An 18,074-nucleotide genomic window follows, 5' to 3' on the forward strand; every position below is an offset into this window, starting at 1 on the left:
GGCCTCTGCCCGTGATAGCCCTTCTGTCACATGGCTGCTGAGGCGTCAGCCATAACAAGTGAAAATGCTTATTGACAGCTTCTCGTGAGATGCGCTGATTGTCTTTGGGAACCTTCTTCGTTGGTGTAAGCTCCAGAGCACTGCGGGCAAGTATGTCAGCCACCTCATTACTCGCTATACCCACATGTGATGGAATCCATTGAAACTTAATGTTTATATAAATGTCATGCAGGTCTTTAAGGATTCGCAGTGATCTTTGAGTGCTATGATCCAAAACCAATCCGTGTTTTAGCCACTGCAAAGTGGGCTTACTGTCCGAAACCAGCATGACTTTTTGCTGCCTACAAAACTTCAGTTTCTTCAAGGCTGCCTGAATTGTCACGCTTTCACATGCTGTCGATGAAACGACGCACTTGAGTCGCACTGTCCAGGACGCCTTTAGATACGGGATCACAAACGCTGCAGCGCTTGCTCCACGCACTATGTCGACTGATCCATACGTGAAAACTGTCATATGATCGGTGTACTTTTCTTAAATATATTCTAGTAAAAAAACGTACTTCTGCTGTGGGTGTGGAACGCTTGCTGTGCAACCGTGCAATCGTCATATCACAATCGACCGCATCATGCGACTAAGGTGGTTCTTGTCGAAGTTGTCTTTGTTTGGGGAAATCAATGCCAAGATGGTGAAGGGTGTTGAGGGCCACGAAAGCTCGCGATTCCGTACGTCGCCGATGGTGACTGAGTAGTGCGCGTCCTAGGCTCAATTTGCCAAGTCAGCAAAGCTGTGTCAGCAGTCGTTGAGATGCGAGAAGACGTACCGGCGGAAAACGAGCCTCATGAAGCATCTTTATGCTCGCTACAAACTTTGGCACTCCCAAAGCGACTCTTGGGCATTTACGATGAATTTTTTCCAGCCGTTTCTACTGCGACTCACTCGGAGATATCAGAGGCAATTGGGAAAGCACGCGATTGACAATTACTGCCTCGTGTAACTTTATCATTGATGTTAGGTGGCTCCTCCAGCATGCTCTTGCCATCTTTCGAATAATGTTTACACGGGTGACAGCGCTGACATTGTCTTGTCTACTGCCAGTCACCAATTCATCCTTGTGTCTAGTGTGACTCCAAGGGATCTCATGTACTCACCTTGCTTAATTGATGCATCAGGAAGTAATATTTTTATCCTTGTTTCTCGTCATCGCATACCTGGGCATAGCTTGAATTGAGACTTTTCAGCTGATATTGTTAGTCCAATAGATTCAAGATAGGTTTGTGTGAAGGTATAACTCCTTTGCCAATCATTTCCAATCGCTTATGCTAATATCCCGACAGCCAGATGCATATGTTGTTGGCATAAATTGATATGTGTACTACCTTGCTCACAGTCTTCAAAGCATTGGGTAAACCAGCCATGGTCACATTGAACAAGATTGGAGACAGGACACTGCCCTGTGGCACTCCTCTGGTTATTTTCCTTGAGCTACTGACCACTGTACCAAACTTTACCTGCATCGAGCGATCATCAAGAAACGCCTGATCTAAACGTAAAAGGTGCCTCGTTATTCCCATAGACGGAAGACCACAAATTATTGCACCCTGGAATACGTAGTCGTACGATTTTGAAACGTCCAGGATTATTGCCAGAGTTGAAAAGCCATATGCTCGTTGGTGTTCTATGTGACTCACCAAGCCCGAGATGTTGTCCTGTGCAATCAACCGTTGCCGAAACCTAGTCATACATGCTGGAAGGGCCTTGTGATTCTCCATCCACCATGTCAGCTGAACACAGGCCAGCTTCTCACTCAGCTTCGGTACGCACGACGTTCGTGATACTGGTCTGTATGATGCCAGTTCTCTTCTGTCTTTACCTGGCTTCAGCACTGGCACGACCCAGGCCATTTTCCAGGCTTCAGTAATGTTTCCCTACTTCTTAACATAGTTGAAACGCACCAGAAGCCTGCTCTTCCCTTCTGCAAGCAGATTTGAGATCATTTGGTTTGTAATTCCGTCAGGTCCAGGAGCACAGCGTCGACGGAGACAGCTTATGGCTGATGCAAGTTGCCGCAGCGTGTATGGTGCGTTGATGGCGGATGTAGAATGAGGCGGAAGTGGGTGAGGTGGTTCACTTTCTCTCCCAATTACATACATGTCACATAAACTCTTCGGCTAGAGGTGGCATTGATGTATCCTTGAATACCGTGAAGGCAATAAACGGTCTCAAAGGCTCGGGCGTGCTTCCGACACTATTTACTACACGCCATATACTTGACACTGAAGTAAATAGACCTATACCGGTGTCATAGGGGTACTTTTAATTGTGATCAGTGTCAATTCGGATTAACCACGATGCAGATTAAATGTTTCTACTCGGTCATTTTTAATCACGATCAGGTGTGATCGCAATCATAACTATCGTGATCCGCGCATCGCGATCTGCCGGAGAGATCACGATTTTTCTGTCGTCTGCACTCCCTAGCCGAGCTTGTTGAAAGCACAACCAAGAAGAATATCGAACATAGTTCAATAAAACACTTTAAAACAGCTAGATGTTAATAAAAAAGCAAATTCTAAACTGTTGAAATTACAAACAATATCGGAAGTATTGCGTATTTTAGAATTCACATGAACCGCAACCTAGTTACGTGAAAAGCAGACGACAAGCAGTCGACCGTTGCTTTCAGCGCACAGCTCAACTTATCGCCCCGTCGGAGCTGTTGGAGCACCGCTAAGCAAACTGATTCTGAGTGTCGCAAGCCTTTCGACTACGTTGAAACGCACGCCCACTTCGTGGTCGAATGAAGAGACCTTTACAGTAATTGACCACTGGCTGTAGCGACTGGAACAGACTTGAGGTGCCAGAAGCAAAACACTGGCACGTACAACAAGATTGACACTTCGCTACGACTACACGGCTACTAGCGGGAGCCATCAGAAATAAAAGTGAAGGTTAAGAATCTCTCACATCAGTAAAGTGAGTGAGGTGTTGGTAAGTGCCAGGAAAATTTTATCGAATGATGGATATGTGAAATAACTATTGTAGCGACATCCAAAGTTTTTGACGTTCGAGTGGTTCTTGCACAAATGCATTGCTGAAAAAGGGCTCTATAGATATACCGTACGCCGAGTTTTCTTCGTGATATTTGTTTTACGGCAGGGAAATCCCAACTGGCGCATTTCATTTGACCTAAGTTCGAACCGGATAAGCTTGGGCCGTGTAGCAGCGGTCATAAAGTTGATCAAGAAAACAGATCTGGATCACCCTGGTCGCAATTAAAACTGCCCGTGTGACACCGGTATTAAGTTCTCACAAAACGTTGCACACTGTTTCCTCCGAAGTTTGTTGCTGTGTCGCCATATTGCTGCATTAAGTCTGTTGACCTGAGTTTTGCTAGCAGGTTCACCACCTCTTCGCAAAAGCCTTTTCTCTGCCCTTCTTCTAGCCGCACACAAATTACAGAGCCTTCATTCTGGGGCTGGAAAATGTGCTGGTAGCTTAAGTATAGTGGCTGCAGCAGCTTTGCTTGCCTGCATATTCTGAAACATATCCCCTGATTGGTGATCTAGATGCTCTCCGTAGCGATCCCAATCGGTTACTTTGCAGGATTTAGCTGCCGTAAAATGGTACCCAACAACATTGTTCAATATAGCGAATTTAACATTGCCAATTCTGTCCGGAGCTGCGCAACACGTGAGTTGAACGTCACTTGAATGCAACGTCAAGTCAATAATACTTGTACAAGCAGGAGGCCTAAAGAATGTTACATTGTCATCATTCGCATTGCATAAGTCTAGATTATCAATAGCATTTTCCAGACAACGTCCACGTGCATCCGAACTCTCCCCCCATGACATGTGATGCCCATTGAAATCATCACAAATGATGCGTGGAGCTGGGCAGCGATGACACAGGTCTTCAAAATACTTTTCAATGGAAATTTTCTTGTGAGGTGACGCATACGCCGCTGCAATGCTGACTTTGCACTTTCCTATCTGTGCCCTGATCGCAAAAACTTCTATAACATCTGTGCAAAAGTCCGCCACATTGAGTGCCACGTGTGGTATTTCTCTTCGTATATACACAGCGGCGCTTTCGTTTGGGAAAGTCGTTATTGGGGGGGAAGGTTCTTGCGAGTGACGTATCCAGTGATCGATCTTTACCTCGGTAATACAGCCTCCGACAGAGCAAAGATCAGAATTTGATATTCTCTCAAAAACAGGTGTAGTTCATTTAGGTGAGAGACAACACCGGCACATTTCTACTGCATTATGAAAGGCACTTTTCGGGGATTTAACGTGCACTGAGACTTGGCCTTAGGCATCCTACTGCTGGTCGTGTCCGAAACAACTAAGAAGCACTGATTCTTGAGCCAGCATGGCCTGCAGTCTTCGCAGTACCTGGTGGCATTGTCGCTAGGTGAGAACGTAGAGTGGCGAACAGAACACGAGCAATCTCCGCAGTGTCTTGGATATTTTCCTCTTGTCCCTTTGTCTACTGCTCAAATTCATGTCTCAGTACTCTGGAAAGGGTAGCTTGTGTAGAAATGTTCTGAGTAGACTCAGTTGGCATGGCTCCTTGTTTATCTTGGCTCACATTGCCTTGTTTTTTCAGGAAGAATTCTTCTGATTGCACCTCACGTACATGTTTTAGACTAGTTGATATTCTTTTCTTTATTAATGGAGAAAAATTCTCAGGTGATTGAGCAACTGACCGGGCAATAGTTGGTTTAGTTCGTTTAGGCCCTGTAAGAAAGGCTTTTCGTCTATGCAGCACAATAACTCGGAATAAACCTAATGAACTGGCCGGATGATCCCTATTGCAGTTTGCGCACTTGAAGTCTGCTTTGCAAGTTCTGAAGTCATGTGGACCTCCACAGTGTTTGCATCAGAGCTCTTCGTTGCCAAATTTCGCCACGTGACCAAAACATTGGCATCTAAAGCACCTCGGAGGTGGCTCAATGTATTCAGCGGTTCCATGTCGAGTGAAGCTAAGGTTAATAGTCGGAGGTCGCTCGGTGTTTAGAGTACACGCAAGAACCACCGCTTCCATGGGCCTAACTCTCCACTCATTCGTAGAAAAAAACTTCTCTTCTAACAACCTTCCGGTCATGAATCACGCCTTGCGGTTTCGTGAATCCGAGAAGATCCGCCTCTCTGTACCACTTCGGAACACCTCTGATCAAGCAGGTGTTTCGCAAGTAGGCATTATGAAGACGAGCATTAACTGCTACACCACACAGCTTTCCACACCTGACAGCGCGTTTACTTGATGTTCAGTGGCCACGTCAAGAAGTAGCGCACCTTGAGCATTGAAATAACTCCGAACTGGCTCAGCGTCAATGACTGATGTCACCGCAGAATGTGAAGCAATAAGGTTCACCTGTCTAAAGTTTTTTTTTTGCTCTCTGCAGGTGATATAATAACCGGAATACCCACAGTTCTGCTTTTGCGGTGGCTTACCATTTTGAAGTTGTTGTCCTCCATGTCCGACCAATCGTCTACCTTGTCATCAAGTCCCACTATTGTGGGTGCGTCGTCATCAGTTGTAGGTTCATTGGTGTCGCCACAATTACGTTCGCCCGCCCGTTGATCTGGTCGCATCGATGACGTTTTGGATGAATCAGGCGTCTGTTCTTGTCGCTAGCATGGCTGGGCCATGGGTGAAGTCCCGGAATCGGACCCTTCTTCCAGCCGCGTCTTCTCGGAATGAGCCAAGTAAGGGCGAAATCTTCTTGATGCCGCAGACGTCTTCACGAGAACAATGAAAAATAATACAAAACAAGGAAAAATAGAAGTTTGCGGCTAGGGTTAGCTGCAGTAGTGATTCCAAATCAGTAATGATTCCAATGTTCCTGGCCTGCGATGCTCAAAGCCGCGATCCGAGAATCTCATCGACAAATGATCTGCCGTCTAATTTGCTGAGCGTGTGGCGTAAAACTTCGCGTTCATATCCAAAACAATCACAGAAATAAATTATACGGTCCGTCCTTTCACCACTGTTGCACGAATAACATCTGGAGGTATCTAACAAAACAGAGCTGTAAGTTGCCACTGAGCAGCTTTGTCAGTGGCGCAAATGTTTCAGCACATTCGTTCACAGCGCGGTAAAAGTACGAACATGGGTTGATGAATTGCGAGGGGCTTTCATGGGGTAGACTTCAGAATTTCGTCAAGAGCACAAAATTCTTCTATGTTGTGGAGGACACCGTTTAAAGCAGCTGACAGTGTTAAACACAGGCTGCCCTTCTACAGGCCTTGTTTCTCCTATTTTTATATAACACTTTCTAAATAAAGTTTCTGAAATTTGTTAAGTTCAATGTACCCTTAGACGCTGGAACTATAAAGTAACACCCTACCTTCAGCATCAGCGATGCACTATGTACCCACCACACAATATACCACTCCTACTCCAGCCATTGTCTGTCCAAGCACAGTTTGCTTTTTTTCTCAATATGGTACTTATAGCATTTCTTTAGTCACTTCTTTGCTGTTCAGACCAAACGACCGGTTATCTTATATATATTGCGGAGTGGATGTGGTTTAAACACACGACTGGAGTCACCACACACACACACGTGATTGATCTAATCTTAATAAGCAAATAGAAATGTGGAAATGTTTCGACAACAAAAGCATACGTAGTCGCAACTTCATATACTGAACCTCCATACATTATCGACTACGCTGCACGCTTGTGACACCGCTTGTGACTACGCTTGTGACTACGCACGCTTGTGACTACGCACGCTTGTGACTACGCTGCACGCTTGTGAGGCTGTGTAGAAAGTCATAAATCTCTCCCGCATGCAGGCAAATGCTTTCAAGTTCTGGAGGGCATTGTTACGGACATTCGTGAAGTCGCTACATAGCTCATATGTGACAACACGCCTATTCCGCCTAGTTGGGCATTATTCATCTTTAAGAAGCGCAATAGAGACTTGTTGACAAAGCAGAGAATACCTACTGGACAGATACTTTCCCTGTCATTAATTTCTCCTTTGTCCCTGTGTATTTTTTTAACTTCCTACACATGCATTTTGTTTATATTAGTCGTATAAAGTTAACAAACAGCGAAGCTGGTTAACCTGGGGAGCAAAAGTTGCCTTCTTCATTGATACTTAGTTTCTTCATGGCAGATGCTATAGGCTTTTGCCTAGCTGATTCTTTGCACATAATCACTATGAAACTGTCACATTCAGACAATGAAAAGCTTGCACCCACTATAAAAAGGCACAACCAAAAATCTCCATCGATTATGGCACTTCCACATGAAAATTCAGAGCATTACTGTTTGAGTGTTTTAATTTAGCAATAAGTTGCGAAAAACTTATTGACGTATGTATTTACAGTTTCATACCACTGTTTATTTTACACGTCTCCCTCGCTAAGGAAACCATGTATGCCAGACGTTTACTGTAGTTACGGAAGCTTTGTGGTCCCACAAGTGAGTAGAGATGTTAAACTTGCTACACCAGTGTATGATTTTACTGGGCAGCGTTAATGTAAGTATTTCACAAAGTCGTCTCATCAGGTAGGTACGATGGAGACGAAAGGGATATTTTCATGCACAGGTTGTAGGAACGCCTGGTTTCTTTCAGTTTTATACGCATGTAGGGAAGGATGCTTCAGCTGTAGTAACATTCATGGCTGTTTTTTGGCTAACTTAGCCTTCATATTTAGAGGACCCACGGCGAAGAATTATATTTACACAATTTTTGGGCGCTTACCCATTTTTGCGATGAACCGCGGCTATATGACTCACCTCACGACATTAGGCGCCGATAAGCCTTGATCATAAAGTTCTTCGTCACTTCGTGCTCACGTCATGATTGTGCCAAAATTCAGTCGATCTTGTGTCGTCATGATGTCATCGTAGTTACCCATAAATAACATTGCGGTAGGTCGACGTGCAGTTAAAGTGAGGCACACGAAGTGCATGATGTCCTTCTCATTACTAAGATTGGTGGACAAAAAGTAGACAACCACTACCTGCAAATCACCGTCCAACATAGCGGCACACTATTCACCAACTACACCTGTCGTGCAATCTTGTGCGCGTTTCACATTCGGACGGAGGCATACCATTCCATCGAGTCGCATGCGATTCGCCCATTTGAGCCGTGGAGAATGCTATGGCGTTATATCTCACATGATCCAAGGTGTCACGAGTCTGTTTTCGTCTGTTTTTAAGACGGAGGCGAAGGAATGGTCAGAGAGACCATCCGAACGGAAATGGTTGAATTAAAATGGCTGCGAGGCAGCATGGACTGGATTGAAATGTGAGCGCTTGGCGTCTTTTCAGTATCCGGGCAATTCTGGAACGTGGCGTTCTCATTCTCTGCCATGGTTTTTCATCTCGTCTGTGCAGGTTCTGCAGCCGAGCAAAGACAACGAAGCGAGGTAAAAGATGCATTTGAATGGTGGACTGAAAAAGAGTTCCAATAATGTTTATGTCTATCGAAACGAACAGTGCGTATCTTGTGCGACAAACTTGACCATATCATTGGATGAATGCCATTGAGCCAGTGGCCTCGAAATATACAGTAATGTCAAAGTACAAATCGCCCAAACAATTCGATGGTCCCCTGTGTTTGTGTCTCTTTCATAGCGGTGGCATCGCCGCGGGCCTCATGCACCTCCACAGTGGCTCCATCCCCCCTCCATTGTCAAAGCCACCCTGTCTCTCTGTCCGTTGTCGTAGGCATACATACACACATACATACATACATACATACATACATACATACATACATACATACATACATGCATGCATACATACATACATACATACATACATACATACATACATACATACATACATACATACATACATACATACATACATACATACATACATACATACATACATACATACATACATACATACATACATACATACATACATACATACATACATACATACATACATACATACATACATATATGCATGCATGCATACATACATACATGCATACATGCATACATACGGACAGACAGACAGACAGACGGATGTACGGACGGATGGACGCAGGATTCACGGTTTACCGATGAAACCCTTTCAAGCTTCACCCCACTCATCATCATTAACTCCGTGGATAAGCTTTGACTATTTTTTCTGAAGAGGCCCTTCATGATCAAGTGCGTCACTTAAGTCCTGCCACAGCCACCACCGGTCGGCTACAGTAGAGCCGTGCCTTCGCTCTATGGCTTTCGCTGCTATCTGGGGATGCTTCTCTCTGAAGGCGAGCACCAAATGCGCGTTGAGCCTCGAAAACGCGCAAGAGACTCTCTTTTTCGCTACTGGTTGAGGTTCCCTCCACCATGATTACGCTCGACTGAGCCAACCGCTTGAAAAGTCATGCCGTTTGATTTAAATAGTGGCAGGAACGTGGGTAGACTAACTGCTGGAAACGAGGTTGTACCTAGTGTCATCACTGAACGTCCTGCTAAATGGCGGTGCTGCCTAGCATCATTTCAAAACAATAACGAATAAAGGACGTTTAAATTGCGCCTCATTTCTTATTGAACGTTTGAAAATCAGTGACAATACTTGTTGGTAGGGAGAAATAGTAGTTAAACATTCCTCAATATGTAATCAACACTTTTCAACTTGATATACGGTCCCCAAGCAGACGTCCAAAGTATGGCGCAGGCCTCCATTTTTCTCACTTGCTGTTCGCTACTCCTTGTCCTCGCAATGAATGTACACCGCCCACTTTTTGACCTAACGAACTGAACGCATCCGTCCGAATTCGAAATGCGTACAAGCTTGCACCACAGTCTTATCGATCAAATATATCGATAGGCACTGCAGACGCAAAGCTGCTGATACGCAAGTAGATAGCCGCTCCCATCTCCCTGTTGTCTCTACGAGAACCACAACACTACTGATAGCCTAAGACTTCAAGTGTTCTTTGGGATATATCCAGATTTCTGTCGCAGAGCACAGAGGCATGTCCTAAAATTGAATCGTGATGTATGTCCTGGGCATGTGCGACAAGGGAGCGAGCATGAGTATGGATACCAATGAGAATGGTGGCTGCTGAATCATGACAAAGCAATTAGCTGCAGTGGTTTCGAGTTGGTGAGTCCGCAACCGATGAAACTTGTCGTATATAGTTGTGCCGAGACCTGCTTTTGCGTCGAAGAACCATAATTGGAGCTAGTGGTAGTGGGACTTCTCCAGCCTTCTTTTTTTGCCCAATTAATGTGACAAACTTCGTTTTATTCCACCACTCACATCTGCTGCACAGGCCGGCGGGTCTTGCCTATTTCCTGTGCCACAGTCTTTTGCGCAGTTACGCTACCGACAACGAACCTCCCTAACGCAGGAAAGGACACTCAAGAGCTGCGCTAAAAAAATCAGCACATCCTACGTACCTGGTAATCGAAGTTATGTGAAGCATCCGTAGAGAAGGTGACCATGATGCAATGTATTAGGGGCAATGTTAGTGGATGCGCTGAAGACGGTGCTTTCAAGTCTGGAAAGGCACCATGGCTCCACCTCTGCAAGTTTTTCGTAAAAAAGTCAAACGAGCTTCGATATTTCAGTGGAATGCCCGAGGCCTCAAGCCCCACCCTATTGAAAATTCTGGGTTGGTTGATGCTGGAATCGTTGGTGGATATGGTGGGAATAATAGTGGATATGGTGGAAATATTAGTGGATGAGGTGGAAATATTAGTGGATATGGTGAAAACTGTAGTGGGCATGATGGCTGATGACGGCGAGAGTGGAAAAAATGATGGCAGATGGTGGTGGTGGTGGCGAGCCAGTGGTGGTGACGGTGAAAAATGCTGGCTGATGACGGCTAGAATGGAAAAAATGGTAGCAGATGGTGGTGGTGGTGGCGAGTCAATAGTGGTGACGGTGGAAAATGCCAGCTCAGGGTGGCGAGGCAAAACGTGTTTGGTGGATGACGGTGGCATGAGGGAAGCTTGGTGGATGGCGGCGGCATAAACTTCAACACATGAACTTTCAACACATAAACTTTCAACACATGAAAGTATGTAAAATCACTTATTTCTAGTGTTTCATTCTTGAATGCGCAGAGATATATGTTTACGGTTGAAAAAAAACCAACGCTGCTCATCACGCTTTCTAGTACGTTTTTCTTTAATTCCAGTGGTGTCAACAACGCTTCAACTTTTGTGGAGCATAGAGTATGCGGCCGGGAATATGTTTACATTTCGCGCATGTACTTGCATCAGTTTGACATCCGCGATGAGTTTTTTGTTTTTGTTTTTGTTGGGATGTTTCGAAGACTGGAGTTGTCACTGTGAACATGACAATAAATGTTTTACATCGGCGCGCAGTTGTCGACAAATAAATGGGCTCCAGTACGCAATTGCCCCTTTCAATGTTAGAGCAGAACACAGCGCGGTCACTTGATGTCACCACACTAGAAACGCAACTCTGGTATTTCTTGCACACTCTATTGTTTGAGCCGTACCTTCAAGTTAACAAAGTGCGTACGAATACGCATAAACTTTCAACTTCTGGGTTTCAGAATACACAATTTTGACGAGTAAAAATGACAATACAGCACAGCTGCGGCCTCATATAACCTAAGTGAAGCCTTTTTTATTGTGTACGGTGTCCGCGCAAGAAGCGACAAACATGGATGCGACACACTTGCAGCACTTCCACCAAAGGTACGCCTCCCCTCACCCATAGCCATCGGTGGCACTCGCCGGCACTTCGCTGGCTCTTATGCGAGAAAATAGACAAGTCAATTTGTACGCTTACTGAACCAAAGTGAAAGCACAATGTTTTGGCGCACTGCATTCCTTTTGGACAAGCCGTTATGTAGCTCTTTTTAAGGACAGAGCAACTGCGGTGCACTGGCACGACTGCGGTGTGCGTTGCGCGAAAAACATCAAAATCAATTGTGTGGGCGTATCTATCGAATGAGCATAGAAGCGTAATAAAGCTTGAACTGATATTGCCCGTTGGAAGGAGCGAGAAACGGATAATAAACTTGCCAGTAACCCCCGATAAACTTTACCTGCTCTTCAGTCCACTGAGTTGTTTTTTTCCTTGCGGTTATAAATTGTAACAAAAACATAGCGCCGTAGCCATTATCGCAGTGGCAATCGTTACAGGCAGCAGTTGCTCGTGTTTATCAAATGTGCAAAGCTTAGTAGCAGGTGCAGATCCCGTTCCTCCCGAGTGAACGACAAACAGTAGGTAAACAGTGACTTTGTGAGTTGACTACTTCTTTAACAGCCGTGACGCCATCTACCGGCGTGTCGCAGTGGTTAGTGTGCTCAGTTCGTAATTGAGAGGTGACAGGATTGATCCCACGCTGGCGCAACTTTTCTTTTACGAGTGCTTGCTACATTCTTTTTATATAATTATTTTTATTATTTCTTTAGTGGCAGCTCGTCACGGTGGTTCTGACGCTGCTTCGCGCTCCACCATTGCTGGCTGGAGCGCGCCATCCACCATCCGCTCCACCATACGCCACCATACACCTTGTGCCACCAACATTTCCACCGCCATAATCCACCAAATTGGTGGTTGGTGAAATCCACCATTCCTATGATGGACGTTTTTTCAATAGGGCGTATTTCTTATATCCGACAATTTGTGTTTAAGAACCAGTTTTCAATTATTGTTATCTGTGAGCCACGGCTACACAATGCAATACGACTATCAAGGTACGAAGTCTTCAAGTCCGCTACCTGCCACTAACAGAGTAAAGTCATTGTATATATCAGATGCGACCTTACCTATATGGAGCACCGTGTAGCACCTGACGATGACAACCAGTATGTCTTATTGACAGTAAAAGTTGGTAGGTGCATATATATCACATTCAAGCCGTTTTAAGCCTCAAAAACTACGTGCACTGTTGAAAGCCACACCTGGACCATAGATCATCACCGGTGATTTCAACGCTCACCACCCACTATGGGGAAGTCAGAAGACAGACCGTCGCGGAAGGCAAGTGTTCTCCTTTGCTCTGGAGCAGCAGCTGCTTTGTATAAAGTACTCAAGCACAACGTTTCTACGGGGACAGACATACAGCAGCTGCCTTGACTTGACATTTGTGTCACGAAGCCTAATTGAAAAGGTTAGGTGGTTTGCAGACTTGAAACTCATGGAAACGACCATAAACCAACTTATTTAAATATCAAGGGCCCGGAAAAATCGCCAAGCTACAACACTTCGACTCGCATCGACTGGACAAAGTTCAGGTCAGTGATGGAAAAGAGGTGTCAGGAAAATGAAGCACCCCTTCTTGACACCCTCGAGAATATGATTAGAGGGGCCACTCAAGAAGCGGCTTATCATATTGAACATTCCTCTAAATATTGTCACTCAGAGCGACAATATCTTGAAGTATATTCATTGAAGTAGTAGCTGAACGACTCAGAGCGATCCGTCGTCGTGCAGAATGAAAATATAGGCGCACTAAATCCATTCACGACTTGAGGGAGGCAAGGTGCCTACAGAAAAAAATTCAGTGACAAATCAATTCACTTCAGTCCATCCGGAAGAAATCTCTGTGCGAATTGTTGGATCCACACAAGCCTTTGACGCAGACATGAAGAATTTTTCGTGGCCTACGACCATCGCCACATCAACATCGCCCCTTCAAGTGTCTGTCTCTCCACCAAGGCCACAACGAAATTGAAGTAGCAGAATATTTCTGCATGAAAGTTGCCGGTCAGGCGTCCACGTGCACTACGCGTCACCTAGAAAATGCTCCAGCCTCCAGAGATTCGCGAATAGACACCTTTTTCTCTCTAGAGGAACTTCAAGCGGCCTTGGCGGCATGCAAACGATCTTCATCGCCTAGTCTGAATGGGATCACGTACATGGCTCTTTGCAAACACGTTGAAGCAGCTCGACGGGCCGTACTATCCGTGTACAACGGCTCGTGGAGCAGCGGATCTGTCCCTTTTTCGTGCAAATCCAGCCGCCTCGTCCCTGTGCATATACCAGGTAAAACTTGTCTGGACTTGACATCTTATCGCCCCATCGCACTTACCAGCTTTCGGGAAAGTGATGGAGAGGATAATTTTAACTCGCCTAGAGTAGTACCTGGAGCACCACGAGGTGTACCCTGGTGCTATGACGGGCTTTCGGCGTGGGTGGTCCACAATTGATAACGTTGTAGACCTGGTCTCATATCTTCAGCATCAAAAAAGACTGAAACGTTTATCTGCGGCGTTGTTCTTGGACCTGAAAGGTGCATACGATAACGTTTCACATGAAGCCATTCTGGATGTCATGAAACATGTTGGATTAGGGGGTCGAGTTTACCGATAGATTGACAGCCATTTGAAAGGCAGAAGTTTCTTTGTACAGACGGAGAATGGCACAACAACGCATCATTGCATCCGTCGTGGTGTGCCTCAAGGTGGTGTTCTTAGCCCCAAACTTTTCAATTTAGCGCTCCTCAGCCTGGTTGACGCACTTCCAGAATCTGTCCATCTATCAATATATGCACATGGCATCTGCATCTGGGCGTCAGGTGTGACAAGCCTTCATTTTCGTGCCCGACATCAGAGAGCAGCTACACTAGCGACAAAGTACTTGGAAGAACGGGGACTAGAGCTGTCATCAGAGAAGGGCTCGCTTATGGCATTCAGGCATAAGGTGGTGAGCCAATATGTTATTAAAGTCAACAGACACACGTTCAACTACGTGAAGACCCACCGATTCCTCGCAGTCATAGTTGAGCGCGACCTCTCCAGGAGCCCTCTCATCGCCCCCATGAAAACTAAACTCACCATGATCACTCACGTGCTGTTTCTTGCTGGAAAAACGTGTGGTGCATCGGTATGAGCAATGCTTCAACTCTACACTGTTCTGTTCCTCGGTTATATGCGATACAACTTACCCGTGCTTTGCGGGATCTGAATAACAAACTTGCATGTCCTCCAGTCGATCCAAGCCCAAGCACAGAGAATATGCCTTGGTCTCACGAGATGCGCGTCTACAGCAGCGACAGTCATCATTGCGCGTGATTATCCAGTCAACGCATACATCCGTGTAGACACTTTGAGAATGCACATAATACATTTCGCTCGGCTTCCATCTCATCACCTCGCCTCACTTCAAACTTCTAGGCCCCACTCAGCGTTCAGCGCAACTGTAGCTCAGCATTGCGAAGTGCTTCCATTCCACTTCACGCATACAGCACGGCCGCCGATACCATTATGGTGCCTACACCCACTCAAAGCCCTTTTTACAATTCCTGGCATCCAAAATAAGAAAACATCGTCGCATCTAGCCCTAAAACAGGAGACATTACTCTCCCAGCAAGAGAAGCACACCGGACGCCTTCACATTTACACGGATGGCTCGGTGTCTTCAGTAAGCTCTGCAGGTGGGGTGGTTATTTCTTGAGGCACATCACAATTAAATTCATGACATCACATTTGACGTCGTCGACAGCTGCAGAACTCGCCGCCATACGTGCAGCTCGGGAGTTTATAGTTGAAGAACCTTCGGGAACTTGGTCTATCTTCTCGGACTCAAAGGCAGCTTTTGAATGTCTCATGTCACCCTTTCGCCATGGACCTAATGAACAGTTAGTAGCTGAAATAAGGCTTTTTAATCACTAAGCAATCAACAAACAGCACAGCATAGTGTATCAGTGGATACCAGGTCATTGCGGTATCCAAGGCAATTACCGCGCAGATGAGGCCCCTAGATCTGCTCACGACGGTACCCAATACACAGCCATCACGTTCTCAAGAACCGACGCAGCTACAAGACTTCGTTCGCTTGCGCGTGACCTCACACTGGTACAGTGCAACTCAACTGACTTCACAAACGCGCACCTTCATAACTTGGATCCTGATCTGCAGCTTCGTCTTCCCCCAAAAATATCTCAAGCTGAGGAGACTCTTCTATGCCGCCTGTGGCTTGGAGTGGCCTTCAAAAACGCATACTCTTATCTCATTGGAATGGCCAACTCTTCTACATGCACTTACTGCAGCTGCGAAGAAACCATCGCGCACCTTCTGTGTGAGTGCACCCATTTCAACGCGCAAAGACAAGAACTCCCTTCAGCTCTGGATAGACTGGACGATCGGCCTTTGTCGGAACAAAGAATGCTGGGTCATTGGCGGAGCCCACCCGCCGCCAAGAAGGCTTTGAGAGCTCTGCTGCGCTTTTTGCGGACAACTGGCCTCAGAGACAGACTTTAGTGTCTTATACTCTTTGATGTTGCCTTTCCTCTGTCGCAATTTTTTGTACTTTCTCTCTCTCTTCCCAATATTTCTTTTTAACATCTTTTATTTCCCTCATACCTTTCCCCAGCGCAGGTAGCCAGCCGGTCTCAAAACTGGCTAACCTCCCTGTCTTTCCGCTTAAGCTTTCTTCCTTCCTTCCTTTAGGGGCAAAGCTCTTTATAAGGGCACCCGTTCGTCCCTCGTAGTCACAGTGTGTAACAATTGTTACACTTTCACCTCCAAGGTGGTGCCAGTGAAAGATTTCAGTAAACAGTAAACAAGTTGTTGAACAATAAAAAAATAGTGCTCAATGTGCATGCCAATGGTTGCTAATGGGGAATGAGAGACAGGAGCATTCGGCTTTTAGTTAACGTGCACGCTGCAATCCCCATTAGCAGCGATTGGCATGTACATCGAGCACTATCTGACAAGAAAGGGATGCTACGTTATACTCGCTGGGTGTAACCTCCTTAGCTTTAGAAAGGTTTAGCGAGCGTTGAGCCACAGTGCCATGAATACAATGAACTAGTATATACCATGAACTCGAGGTGGTTAAAGGTGGGAAGTAGATACGAAACGCAAGCCGTAGCAAGAAAAAGCCGAATTTTCTTGTCTCTCATTTCCCATTAGCATGTACATTGAGCACTATCTGACAGGAAAAGGTTCCTACGTTATACACGCTGGGCGTAACCTCTTTGGTTTTAGAAAGGCTTAGCGAGCATTGGGCCACAGTGCCATAAACACAGTGAACTAGTATATACCATGAACTTGAGGAGATTAAAGGTGGGAAGTAGACCCGAAGCGCAAGCCGTAAGAAAGTGTGCGTGTGCCACCTCTCGTTTAGTCCTTGGCATGTTCGCTGGATGGCGGTGCTTCTATATGGGGAATATATGGTGAAAAGATGCGAGATGGTGGTACTTGGAGTGTTGAGTAGATGGACGAACCTACACACAGACATATGCATGGATGGACGCATGAACGGACGCAGGGGCGGATGCATGGACGAAGGCAGGGACGGACGCACGAACAGGCGCATGCACAGACAGGTGCATGGACGCATGGACGGTCACACAGACGGAAGCCAGAACGAATGGACGGACGAATGCTGCACCCCGCTCTCCATCATTCACTCCGTGGATATGCTGCCAATTTTTTTGGCGGACAGTAAGACTCCTGTAGTTCAACGGGCTGCTTACTCTCCTGGTGTGGTTTTTCCCGAACTCAAGAGGACATTGAAATGAGAATGATTTCAGGCAAGAGAGGACATTGTGACTGCAACGCAGCTCAGCTTAACTCAATTCTGAAAGAGGCCTTCTGAGATTGCTTCCGACAAGAGCAGCACTGCTGGGAGAATGTGTGAGTCCCAAGGGGACTACTTTTAAGAGAATTATGTTTCCAGCGCTCCATTTATTATGTCATTTTTCTGAAGCTGGCGAGGATGCTGGCCCTGGACACTGCTACATAAATGAACCTCTGCGCATGGCAACTAACCACAGTTGACGTTAATTCGGCGTGAATGCATAATCAAAAAATTAGATAAGTAATGTTTATCAAGTTCGCTAGGAGGCTCTGCAACCATTGCTGACGTTCCACGCAGATTAGCGTATATTTAAAAAGTAGTTCCGAGACCTGGCGCAGCTCTGCGGTAAAACGTTTTTCTGCCACGCAGAATGCTTCGGTTTGATTCGAGCTGGAACCCTGACATTTATTTTTTGTATTCGTCTGGTGGACGCTACCAATGTCGGGCATTTATTAACGCTCGCGCGTTAAAATTGCGCTTGCGTGTCCTTGTCGTTGGGGGTAGATACTGTCAATCACCTGCGGCACATTCACGCATACCAGCGGCACATACCCACCTTGAATATGTTCCACTGTCTGGCGGG

This window comes from Rhipicephalus microplus, chromosome 7 (genome assembly GCF_043290135.1).
Source record: "Rhipicephalus microplus isolate Deutch F79 chromosome 7, USDA_Rmic, whole genome shotgun sequence".
Lineage (NCBI taxonomy): Eukaryota > Metazoa > Arthropoda > Arachnida > Ixodida > Ixodidae > Rhipicephalus > Rhipicephalus microplus.